The 11,452-nt window shown below is 34.9% G+C and overlaps 1 long non-coding RNA gene across 2 annotated transcripts; it reads left to right on the plus strand.

Moving 5' to 3' along the window:
- The first annotated feature begins 276 nt into the window (after positions 1–276).
- LOC124457657 lies at positions 277–6,538 on the plus strand. Of its 2 annotated transcripts, none has more exons than XR_006952714.1 (2): positions 277–333; positions 6,196–6,538. It is a non-coding gene; the product is annotated as an uncharacterized LOC124457657 (long non-coding RNA). The 2 variants fall into 2 exon arrangements; XR_006952713.1 differs by lacking the exon at positions 277–333 and adding an exon at positions 5,202–5,381.
- Positions 6,539–11,452: the final 4,914 nt, after the last annotated feature.

Here is an 11,452-nt window from a genome sequence, read left to right on the forward strand (position 1 = left end):
ATCTTTTCAAGCAAATTTTCCCAAGACTGCTGAAATGTTTTCTAACTTTTTGCCTGATTTTTGCCATGTTTTAATAAAAACTGTAAAGCTCTGCTTTTCTTAAATATTTAAATAGTGAATTTGCCATGGGAAAAATTTTTATGCCTGTTTTATGTATTATTTTTCAGTTGCAAGAAGCAAACACCCATCTAGTAATGAGCCGATTATCGGTAATTGGTTTTTAAAAGCCGATAATGGCCATTCTTATGCATATCGGTTATCGGCAAATCTTATTGACATAAACCGGCATCCGATAGATAAAGTTAGAGCTGCAAAAATTGGTTCTAAAAACTTGTAAGTGTTTGTTTTCAATGATCAAGAGCAGAATGATTTTTTCAGAGAGATTCTGGTCCTCGAAAGTATCAAATTTACGATCTAATCAAAGTAATTTTACAAAATTTGGCAAATCATGTTTCAAACTTACATGATAACACGCCATGTTCTAATTGCTTTTGTGTATTTTATACTACTTGAAAGTAATGTAAACTGTGTTTGCAAATCTATTTAATTAGATTCAAAACATAAAAGGACATGAATTTATGAATTTAGTAAGTTCATTTTTATTTATACAAACTTATAGAATTTGGGGGTTATTTACTTGACATTTTTTGCAACACTAATTTTTTGCTTTGGTTGCATTTCACCACAATTTTCAACGTTGCTACCGATAAATCGGCCGATATGTCTTTATATGAAATTGGCAAATGTGATTTTTCTTTGATTAGCTCATCACTACACCCAACATAAACAATGCCTTTGCAGACTGTTCAGAATGGCGGGTTGAGATTGATAGTCTACCATCATCTCTTATACTAGTAAATAAAGACCAATTTTTGAAAGAAGTCATAGAATACTTTGTTGTGATCAAATGCACGCCGATGCTTCATCAGCTACTCGATATGGATTGAAATATTACAATGTTAGTGTTGAGTAATGAGTTGTTTATCATCTGAAATTGCTAATTGCCAATATCTAGCTCTGTATTCTATTTCAAATCATTTTTTGACTAGTTTGCTACAAATGTGGTAAAATTTTTTTGTGTTGGTGTTTGACCTATATAGAGCACATAAAGGCATGGCATCACACATTTTCATGTTTGACCCAGATGATAAACTGTGTGTGGAAAAGCTGCTGAAAATTTTAAAACCAAATTTAGCACCAACTGGAAATATAAAGAGGCAATCAGAGGAAAGGTGATTGCAAAGTTTATTTTATTGCTGAAGGCAGCAGAAGGTTAAACATGCTTTTTCTTTTTTTAATTGCTGCTCTAATTTAGTTCATTACAAATTGCTAAGCCAGTAACTTCTCATGCTTAAGTAATATTTACATACTGTGTTTCCTAATCTATTTTGACTCATGAACCACTGCCCTTATAAAATAAGTTAATTATTAATCAACTCCATTTCCATGATAATGTGTACACTAGAACCTCCTGTAAGCAAACACCTTCGGAACCAGGACTTGGTGTTTGCTTACGAGAGGTGTCTGTTTACAAGAGGTTTGCTAATTTTAGATCCATGACGTAACTGTAGATAAATGACGTATTTGTTGGAACACAATTCTTTAAATGTTTTGAATGATAAATATACTTTGATAGCTAATATTAAGTCAAAAAACGCACGATAAAACCTTTGTTTCCCTAGATAACATGTAAACATAACTAATTTACTATTTATATTGCCGTTATAGACATTAGACTATTTAGTTGAGCAAGATGGTTTGAAAAATTTGTGATGAGAACATGCTTTCTTCCTGCAACACACATGTCAGTAAGAATGTCATTAACTTTTAGTACAGCTTGGGAAAGTTCTTTCTTGCCCCTGAAATTTGTAGAATCTAGAAGTTTTTCTGCTACAGTTGCAGCTATGGCAGTTGTTTTAATTTTGGGTTCTTTTAAACGCACGTTGAAATCATCACCTTCTTGTTCAAAGGCGCCTTTGTCGTTGTCAAGGTCTTTTAGCTTTGAATGTTGCCCACTGGAGCTTGTTTCGTTCAAGAGCTCTGTTCTTAATATTACCCACCAGTTGGAATCTTTGATGTTGATCAAACTATTGCAGAATGGGACATAGTTGTCTGCATCAATGTATTGCTAAGCACAGCAGACATTGCTAATTATTGAGCATAGTTCGTTCAAATTAATCATCTCTTAACCTTGAAAGGGGTCATCATCGTCATTATTGCTTAATTTTTCTTCATACATTCCCAACTTTGCAAAACATTTTTGAATTGTCTCAGAGTCAATCTCATCCCAACCTTATTTGCCCCATTGAATAGTCTGAAGAAGATGAACAGACTTCACAATCTCACTTGCATTTTCTTGACCTACATTGTTACATAAAAAGCGAAGCAACTTTCTCCTAGATTTCACCTTCCACAATTTAATAATTCCAGCATCTAGAGGCTGTGTTATTGATATTGTATTTTTTGGCAAAAAGGTAAGACAGCTATTCGAAAACTGACCTTTAAGTTCATGCGGATGATAGGGTGCATTGTCAAGAAACAGTATGATTGTTCGGCCTTCACGTTTTACTTGTCCATTCAATTTAGTCAATACATCATTCATAATCTCAGTCTTCATCCATGCTTTTGAGTTAGCAAAATAGCAGCACTTGTATGGTTTAGTTTTGTCCTTTGTGTTGAAAGCATCGTGGCTTTTTGCTCTTGCCAATTACAATAGGCTCTTATCACCAGCGGCATTAAGGAAGAATGCCCATGTGCACTGTTGTTTTACTTTTCTTCCTCCTCGACATCTTTTTCCTGCTTCAGAAAGACGTTTTTTGGAAGTGCTTTCCAGAAATGAGCAGTCTCGTCCATATTCTACACATTTTCATGCCCATATCCCTTTGTCAACACCCTGATACGCTCCTGCCAGCTATTAAGCGTAGCTTCATTGACATCACCGTCCTCACCAGCGATTCTCATTTCCTTGATATTGTACCTTTTCTTCCATTTCTCAAGCCATCCGTTTGAACCTTGAAATTCATTATCACCTAGATGTTGGGCAGTGAGTTTTGCTTCTTCTTGCAGCATGGGACCACTCACAGAAACATTAGTTTCTCTGCAGCGATTGTACCATGTCCACAAATATTCGTTTATGTCAGAAAATTTCTGTGGATTTTGCCTTTTCTGACTAGCCTGAGTAGCTATGCGACTCGCCTCAACCTGAATGGATTCTTTATTCTTGAGAATTGTTGAAACCTGCATTCGACTACAACTAAATTTTTCTGCCACTTTTCTGACACCTAGCTTTGGATAACTTTCATGATATATTATAAGTACAACTTTGTCATCAATGCTTAAACAAGTGTGAGCTTTGGATGAGCTAACATCTTTGTCTTTTTGCTTCTTGTTTTTCGTATTTTAGCAGGCTTTTGCACTGTTAATTATATTTGTTGGCGCTATTCAACTTCCTCCATGTATGTTATAAACACATGCAAAGAAAAAATGGACACTTGAATTAACGTAGAATCATTCATACGAAGATACCATGAATATATGGGTATTTGGGAACCAAAAATAAACGAAAAGTATGAGTTACCAGAAAACAAAAAAGATTCATATGCTGTGGCAAATGTTAAATCATCACAGGGATCAACAGAAACAAACGTCGTATCCCATGTCAATACAGTTAATGAAAGTGTTGATATTGTCGGTCATATACACAAAAACATAGATAAGTATGTGAGCGAATTTTTGAAGCGTGCATCTAACTCTGTAAGTGCTACAGTTAAGGGAAAACGAACAAATAGCGGAGCTGGCTACGGACTTGAGATTCCATGTGTTTATACGCTCAAGGGGCAATATTTCCTTGACTTGGTTGAGAAACAAAATACGCAAGGCTCAATATGCTTTGCTGGATGAAGAAAAACCATGTTTCATTAAGAAAAAATGAAAGAGACTGTTGAGTTCATTATTTAAATGTGTTACAGATCAAACACAAATGTTTCTATTTTTATGCTGTATTAAAGTCAACTTGGTGAATTTGTTGAAGTATTGTGGTTTTGTGACCTACATCCCATACGCAATACAGAACGTTACAGCAACATATAGTTAACCACAATAACAACAAATGCGGTTGCAGTTCTAAAATATGTTTACGCATGTAAGCAAGCTTCTAGCGCATGCAAGCAAGCTTCTAGATAACGTCCTAATTAATAATACATGAAATTATGATATGATATAATAATATTACATGATAGTAGTTGCTATCATGTAACACCCTCGCTGTTGGAGAAAAAGAAAGCACACAAGTGCTTTCTTTTAAGTCGCAATGTAATAATGTCCTACGGTCCTGAAAGACAATCTGCAATGACGTTGTCACGTCCTTTGATGTGACGGATTTCTATGTTGTACTCCGACAGTATAAGAGTCCATCGTAAAAGTCGTTGATTCTTTTGACGTAATTTATGCAGAAATACCAATGGGTTGTGGTCGCTGTATACAATCAGGGGTGTGTTGGTGGATGAGACGTAAACGTTGAACTGTTGAAGTGCAAGGACAAGAGCTAAACATTCTTTTTCGATGGTGGAATAGTTTCGTTGGCTTTCATTAAATTTTCGGGAAAAGTAGCAAACTGGATGATCTATTCCCTCGTCATCTTCTTGTAGTAACACTGCTCCGGCAGCTGTAACACTGGCATCAACTGCTAGTTTAAATGGACGTGAAACGTTTGGTGCAGATAATATGGGTGAGCTTTGCAACATTGCTTTCAACTGATCAAAAGCTAACTGGCATTGTTCTGTCCAGAAGAATTTAACGTTCTTTTGTAATAATTTCGTCAATGGTTCAGCAACTGAAGAGAAATTTGGACAAAACTTGTGGTAGTATCCTGCCATACCTAGAAAACGCATGACATGTTTCTTGGTAGTTGGTTCTGGAAAGTTGGCTATAAGAGTTTCTATGTCTTTTCGTTTTCCTTTGTCAAGATGACCAAGTTTTAATTTCATATTTTGTAGGACATCGGAATTGTGTAGTTTGGTCGACTCAGACAGATTGTAGAGTTCTATTCCATCATCATTGTTATTGTTTAAACTATTATTTGTTTCTGTCTCAACTGTGGTTACCACTCCTACATCATTCTTTCCCTCGGTACATTCTCTTTAATAATACGGTTTTAAAATATTTACATGAGAAAGTTGTTTTGCCGTACGTCTATCAGGGATGACTATTACATAATTGTATTCATTCTCTTTCTTTTCAATAAGATAAGGGCCAGAGTAACGCGATTGAAGAGTGTTCCCAGAAACAGGAAGTAATGCAAGAACCTTATCTCCCGGTTGAAAAGTACGACTGGTAGAAATCTTGTTGTATTGGCGTTTCATGCATTTTTGAGCTGACATAAGGTTATCTTTTGCTAAATCCCATGCATTTGACAGTTTAGTTCGAAACTTAGAAACATATTCTGAGACATTCAATGATTCACCACCGTCATCAAGTAACTCATCCTTTAAAATATTAAGTGGTCCCCGTACAATGTGACCGAAAACAAGCTCGAAAGGACTAAAACCTAAGGATTCTTGTATTAATGATCTAGCTGCAAACAAAAGAAAATGAACACCTTCGTCCCAATCTTTTTCAATTGCAAAACAGTATGTGCGTATCATGTTTTTTAATGTTTGGTGAAATCGCTCAAGTGCACCTTGGCTCTCTGGATTATATGCAGTGGACTTGTATTCTTTGATGTTTAACGCATGCATTACCTCTTGGAAAATTGTTGACATAAAATTTGATCCCTGATCCGACTGAATGGACTTTGGCAGGCCAACTAGCGTAAAATATTTTGTTAATGCTTGAATAATGGTCTTTGTTTTTATGTTTCGTAATGGTATAGCTTCGGGGAATCGAGTGGAAGCGCACATGATAGTAATTAAGTATTGATTTCCCATTTTAGTTTTTGGTAATGGACCAATGCAATGAATTAAAATACGGCTAAATGGTTCTTCAAAGGCCGGTATTGGTTTCAATGGTGCTTTTGGAATGATCTGGTTTAGTTTTCCTATGACTTGACATGGATGACATGTCTTGCAAAACTCAGCCACGTCCTTACGTATTCCTGGCCAATAAAAATGATGTGTGATTTTGTCATAAGTTTTGTTGACACCTAAATGTCCAGATAATGGATTATCACGTGCTAAACTTAAAATATCATTTCGATAGATTTTGGGTACGAGTCAACCATTCGTCACTTGGTGAAGCAGATGGAGGCCTCCACTTACGCATTAAAATATTTTCTTTCATAAAGTAAGAGACTGGATCATTTGTTGCTTCGTCCTCATTTGGGGCATTTTGAATGCAAGCAAGCTTCTAGATAACGTCCTAATTAATAATACATGAAATTATGATATGATATAATAATGATATTACATGATATAGTTGCTATCATGTAACATAGAGGTTCAACTGTATTTGTATGACAAGTATTTGTTTTAATGAAGGAAGAATTTTTTTAATTAGGAGGTACATTATTGAAAGAATTGGCTGACAAAGAAATGAACTGAAAGAAGAAATAAGAAGAAAAAAAGTATGATCCATTGTTAACACCCAGCCACATGTTAACATTAACTGGCTTTGAACCAAAACCTTCAACTGTTTTTTTTCATGGTGACAAGAAAATGATTCCAAGTGCACAGACACATAATAGGGCAAGCTATTGCACTATCTCTTGACTGTATTGATGAATGCAGTCATTTTTTCAAAAGTATAAAAAAATGTGTGCAACTGAAACATTATTTTAATCATACTTTACTTTTAACATTGATTAAGCAAGTAATTGTGTTCACATTATGGGCACTCTCATGCCTTTTGTCTATATTACACTTTTTACAGTTATTGGAAAATGTTTTAACTGAATAAACCTTGTGCATTTTTATGTAGTTCTAACTGAAATATCTTTTCTCCAAGCAATCTTACACAAGCTATGATATCTAGCCAATGCCTGCCTCCAATTTTCTGGTTTTGATAAACCTAATTCTTCTCCAACAGTTTGGAAGTATTCCTGAATAATACTATCATCTTCATATTCATAACAATATTGAATCATATCTTGAAGTTGCTCATCAGAAACTGGCTTGAGGTGATCAAATGCCTGTGTACACTCGGGCAGAAAAAACAGTTCATCTGGACGTCCTTCAACTGTGTCAAGTCTTGACTTTCGTATATAGTGAGAGTTCCAGTGTGGCATAACCAAGTTGACATTTTGCAAAAGATTAGAGAAACTGTACCACAAGCATCCTTTTTCCATCTCAGAAGATGTATCCAAGACACCGGTTTCAACAAGATCTTTAAAGATATTCATCCACCTGTTACTTCTGTGATCTGAAAAGACATATTAATATCATAATATTGTCTTTAGAGAAGCAGGATTTTTTCATATGCCAAACCTTGCATAAAATACCTCTTGATTAAATTGTCTTCGTCTTTAGGAGCTTCTTGGCTTTCCTGCATTTTAGTTTGTGTTAGTTGGTATTAATTTTAATGTACAAGGCAATAAGCAACTTTCATCCTCACACCCGGTTAAAATTTTTGTTCCTAGCCTCCTGCAGATTTGACCAGTAGACTTTCTTGTTGTACTTTCATTTTGCATTATGATAACTTGTTTTGTGTATTTGGTCAGTTTTATTTTGCATTGCGATATTCAATTTGTAATTGTTCAACTTTTAATTTAATTTGCATCGTGGCAAACTCATTGTGCATTCAGAACATTATTTTTGTATCAAAAACATTGTTTTTGAATTTAAGGGAATGTTTGTGCATTGGCAAAATAATTTTTGAATTGCAGATATGGGCCACTGCATCATACGATTCATATCTGCCAATCATGTAATTATTAAAATTAGCATTCCACTTGATCGAATGATCCTGTAGTGTGTTTGTAATGCTATGTTTCTTCGCCTTCAATCTGGTTATAATTGAGCCAGCAAAAGCACATCATGAAATTACGAAACACCTCACTAACTTAACAACTTCATAATATAGTTCGAGATCAAGTACATAACTGATTGCATTGTGACGTGTGTTATGTGCGCCGTCTCGAAAGAAAAACTATTAATTTTTGTTCTATTTCCACATGCAATAAAAATAGTGTGAACCAGTTATATTGCTCAAAAAATTTATTTATCAAGGCCTAATATATAAGTTTATTGTTAATAATATTAAGAAGTCTTATTAGGGCAACTTATCTCCTCTGTCTGAGTACGAGTCCTTATTCTTGAGCGTTCTAGAATCGAACAATGACTCACAATAGTTTTCAAATAGATTAAAGGCACAGAAGCCAAAAGATAGTTATGGCACAAAAGCCAAGATAGTCGTCTAGTAGATTGTAGCTTGTCAACCTGCCTCGGTAAGCTATGCCTCCTAAGTTTGTCTCCTCGTAGGTTGTCCTCAGTGGTTTAAACTACTCATATATATATATAATATCTAATGGGAAGTATTGTGGTTTTGTGACCTACATTGTAGACATTATCTTGTGGAGGCACCAAGGTCCCTAACTACCTTTATTGGTGATCCAGCTTACCCTTTAACGACCTGTTGTATTAAGGACTATATATCGTGTGAATGGAAAGCTGAAGTGATTTTTAAAAACAATTTAAGAGTCGCTAGGAATCGAATAGAATGTGTCTTAGGCGTTTAAAAGCAAAATCGGTTTCTTAACAAAAATGGTTGATTTCAAACTTGAGGCTGCACCTACAGTGATGTATACATGCTTCATTCTGCACAACATATATGAGGAAAGCAAGGTTGCTGTTGATTAACACAAACTCCAAGAGCAAATAATGATTTAATTAAGCAAAATGAAGAACAATTCTGAAAGAATTGTTAGAAGAAGCATTATAAAAATGATAAAAGAATGTCTTAATTAAAGGACACATGCAAGCTAGAAGACAACTTTATTTTATTGTAATGCCTATAGCGTGAAAATAAGACGTACCAAGTTTCAAAGTCGTCCGCAAAATATTTATTATAGAACTCAATGGTAAAAACACGATATTCGATGACCATTGCTAAAACGCCGGAGATTGTTTAAAGTGCCTATGACATGTTTTCGAAACGATGATATTATAATAGTTTAGATGATTTCAAGAACATTTGCAATATATTTTATAATTGAAAAATTTCATCTTTGTGGAGTTTGAGCACCTTAAAGTTGCGGATTTTGAACATTTCTTCATATTGACCGTGAGAGTAAAAAGACTGGTAATTAATAATGACAAATGGCCAGTGTGACGTCACATCGGGAACGCATTTCTGCTATTCTATAACGTTAGTATTATAGCAAACACTAAAAGATATATTTTTAAGAAGTTTGCTAAAAATTTTCGGTAAGATGCCACACAGATGCGTCGTGTTTGGATGTTCAAACACATCAAATTCGAAGAAGGGGATTGCTCTCCATAGAATCCCATTTGTGAATGATACCAGACCAGAAGCTAAGAAACGTAGAAAAGCTTGGGTTGATTTTGTCAAAAGAAAACGAAAAATTGGGTACCTTCTGCGTCTTCCGAAGTTTGCTCTAAGCATTTTAAAGAGGATGACTTTGTGTGTCGCTTTACTGGTGAGATGGGAGTGAGTAATTCGGATACACCACTGCTTGTAGCTCCCACACTTAAGAGGGATAATATTGGCATATGTGTCTGGCCTTCAAAGCTTAATGAAACAGAAACCGTGTTATCAGAACGAGATCGTCGTCGCATTGTGAGTTTTACATATAAAAAAATCTATTTAAGGTTCTCCTTTCATTTATGTGTTGCTAACTTAGGAAGTAATTTCACAAAACTATTGATATAGGTATTTCACGCTCGGTGTGCAAATTACGAAGAGTGCAGCGTGAGTCAAGAAGGAAGCAATTTCCAAAATATAGAATCTTCTCAGCCTTGCACTTCTTTAAATAATGTATCTGCTGAAAATACAGATGAATGTATGCAAACAGACACTATGACTTTCATTGATGAAACTGATAACAGTTTTCATGGACCACTCAAAGATCCTGAGAAATAAGCACATGTAAGTTTGATTAGCTCACTTTGAATGAAATTGAAATGAATAGAGTTACGTCTTCCAACAATGACAATATTTCTTTGCCGAACAATTTACCCTACATTAATAACTGCTTAGCAAATACACTGATTGGGCTATTATCAATGCTGTTTCATTAGAGCAGTTTACCACAAGTGTAAATTCAAGTTCCCCTTTTAAGAAATATTTAATATTCAAACTAAAAGTATTTTGTAAAAATATTATTATACACCTTGTACTTTAAAATTAAGAAAGTGTGGTTTATTTGAAGGAGTGGGTAAATGCAAATGACTAGTGGATCCAGACATTGCCACTGAAATGTCAAAACTGTGTGAAACTGACTAGCAAGCTGCTCCAAATGAAGAGAAAGATGCTGTTTTATAAAGCTCAAATGAGATTTGGTATGCTATTGTATAATGTAATCAATATTAGGTGAAAAATATAATAAATTGTATCAGTTAGGGAATACTGATCAAATTTAATGAGCTAATATATAAACTCAAATGATTATGTAAATTGGCGAATTAAGTTATGTTTTCAGATCATGTTCCAGAAAATAACATCTATGATGCTGCTCATCATTCTGATATAATTGATGAAGATAATGCGGAGCACATGGATAGTGACTCTGGGGATCAAGAATCACAAGATTCCAATACAGATGAGGAAACTGAGGATGAACTTTCAGCAAATGTAACATCAAGTGAAGAAGGCAGTGATACAGATTATTCAGATGGAAAATGGTAAAACTCTTTATGTTACTACATGCTAGATAGCAGTCCTCATTGATATATGATAAGGGTTGTTTCTGTTGCAGTGTTTATGCAGCAAGTGATAGCAACCTAAGAAAGCAACCAAAATACATAGTTTTTCTGTCACAACTAATGAAACTGTTTGAGGTTTGCCCATCCTGTAAAGTGCCTGACGTCCTTATGGAAATGAAAGAATTTGGAACAATGATTCAAGTAGAGACAACTTGCAACAATGTCCATTGCAAACAACGGAGTAGTATTTGGTCTAGCCAACCCAACATTAGGATTGCAACGTCAACAATTCCTGCTGGAAACCTACTTCTTTCATTTGGAATTTTGAGTGGAGGTGGATCTGCCAGCAAAACTTTAAAAATATTCCAGCACATGGGATTGCGGTGCATTTCATTGCGATCTTTTTTCCGACATCAAAATGTATGTGTGCAGTTTTTTCAAATATGCATGCAAAAATTTGCATCCATTGTTTGTTAATGAACATGTGCTTTTTCTAGGATTAATTTTTTCATAGGTTTCTAATTTTTTCAGACCAAGCTGTTTCCAAGCATTCATTTACATTGGAAAAGTACAAAGAATCATTGAATTCAACATTAAAGAAAATGCAAGACATAGTTCTTGCTGGTGATGGGCCATGA

The sequence above is a fragment of the Xenia sp. Carnegie-2017 genome, unplaced genomic scaffold (assembly GCF_021976095.1).
Source record: "Xenia sp. Carnegie-2017 unplaced genomic scaffold, XeniaSp_v1 HiC_scaffold_6, whole genome shotgun sequence".
NCBI lineage: Eukaryota > Metazoa > Cnidaria > Anthozoa > Malacalcyonacea > Xeniidae > Xenia > Xenia sp. Carnegie-2017.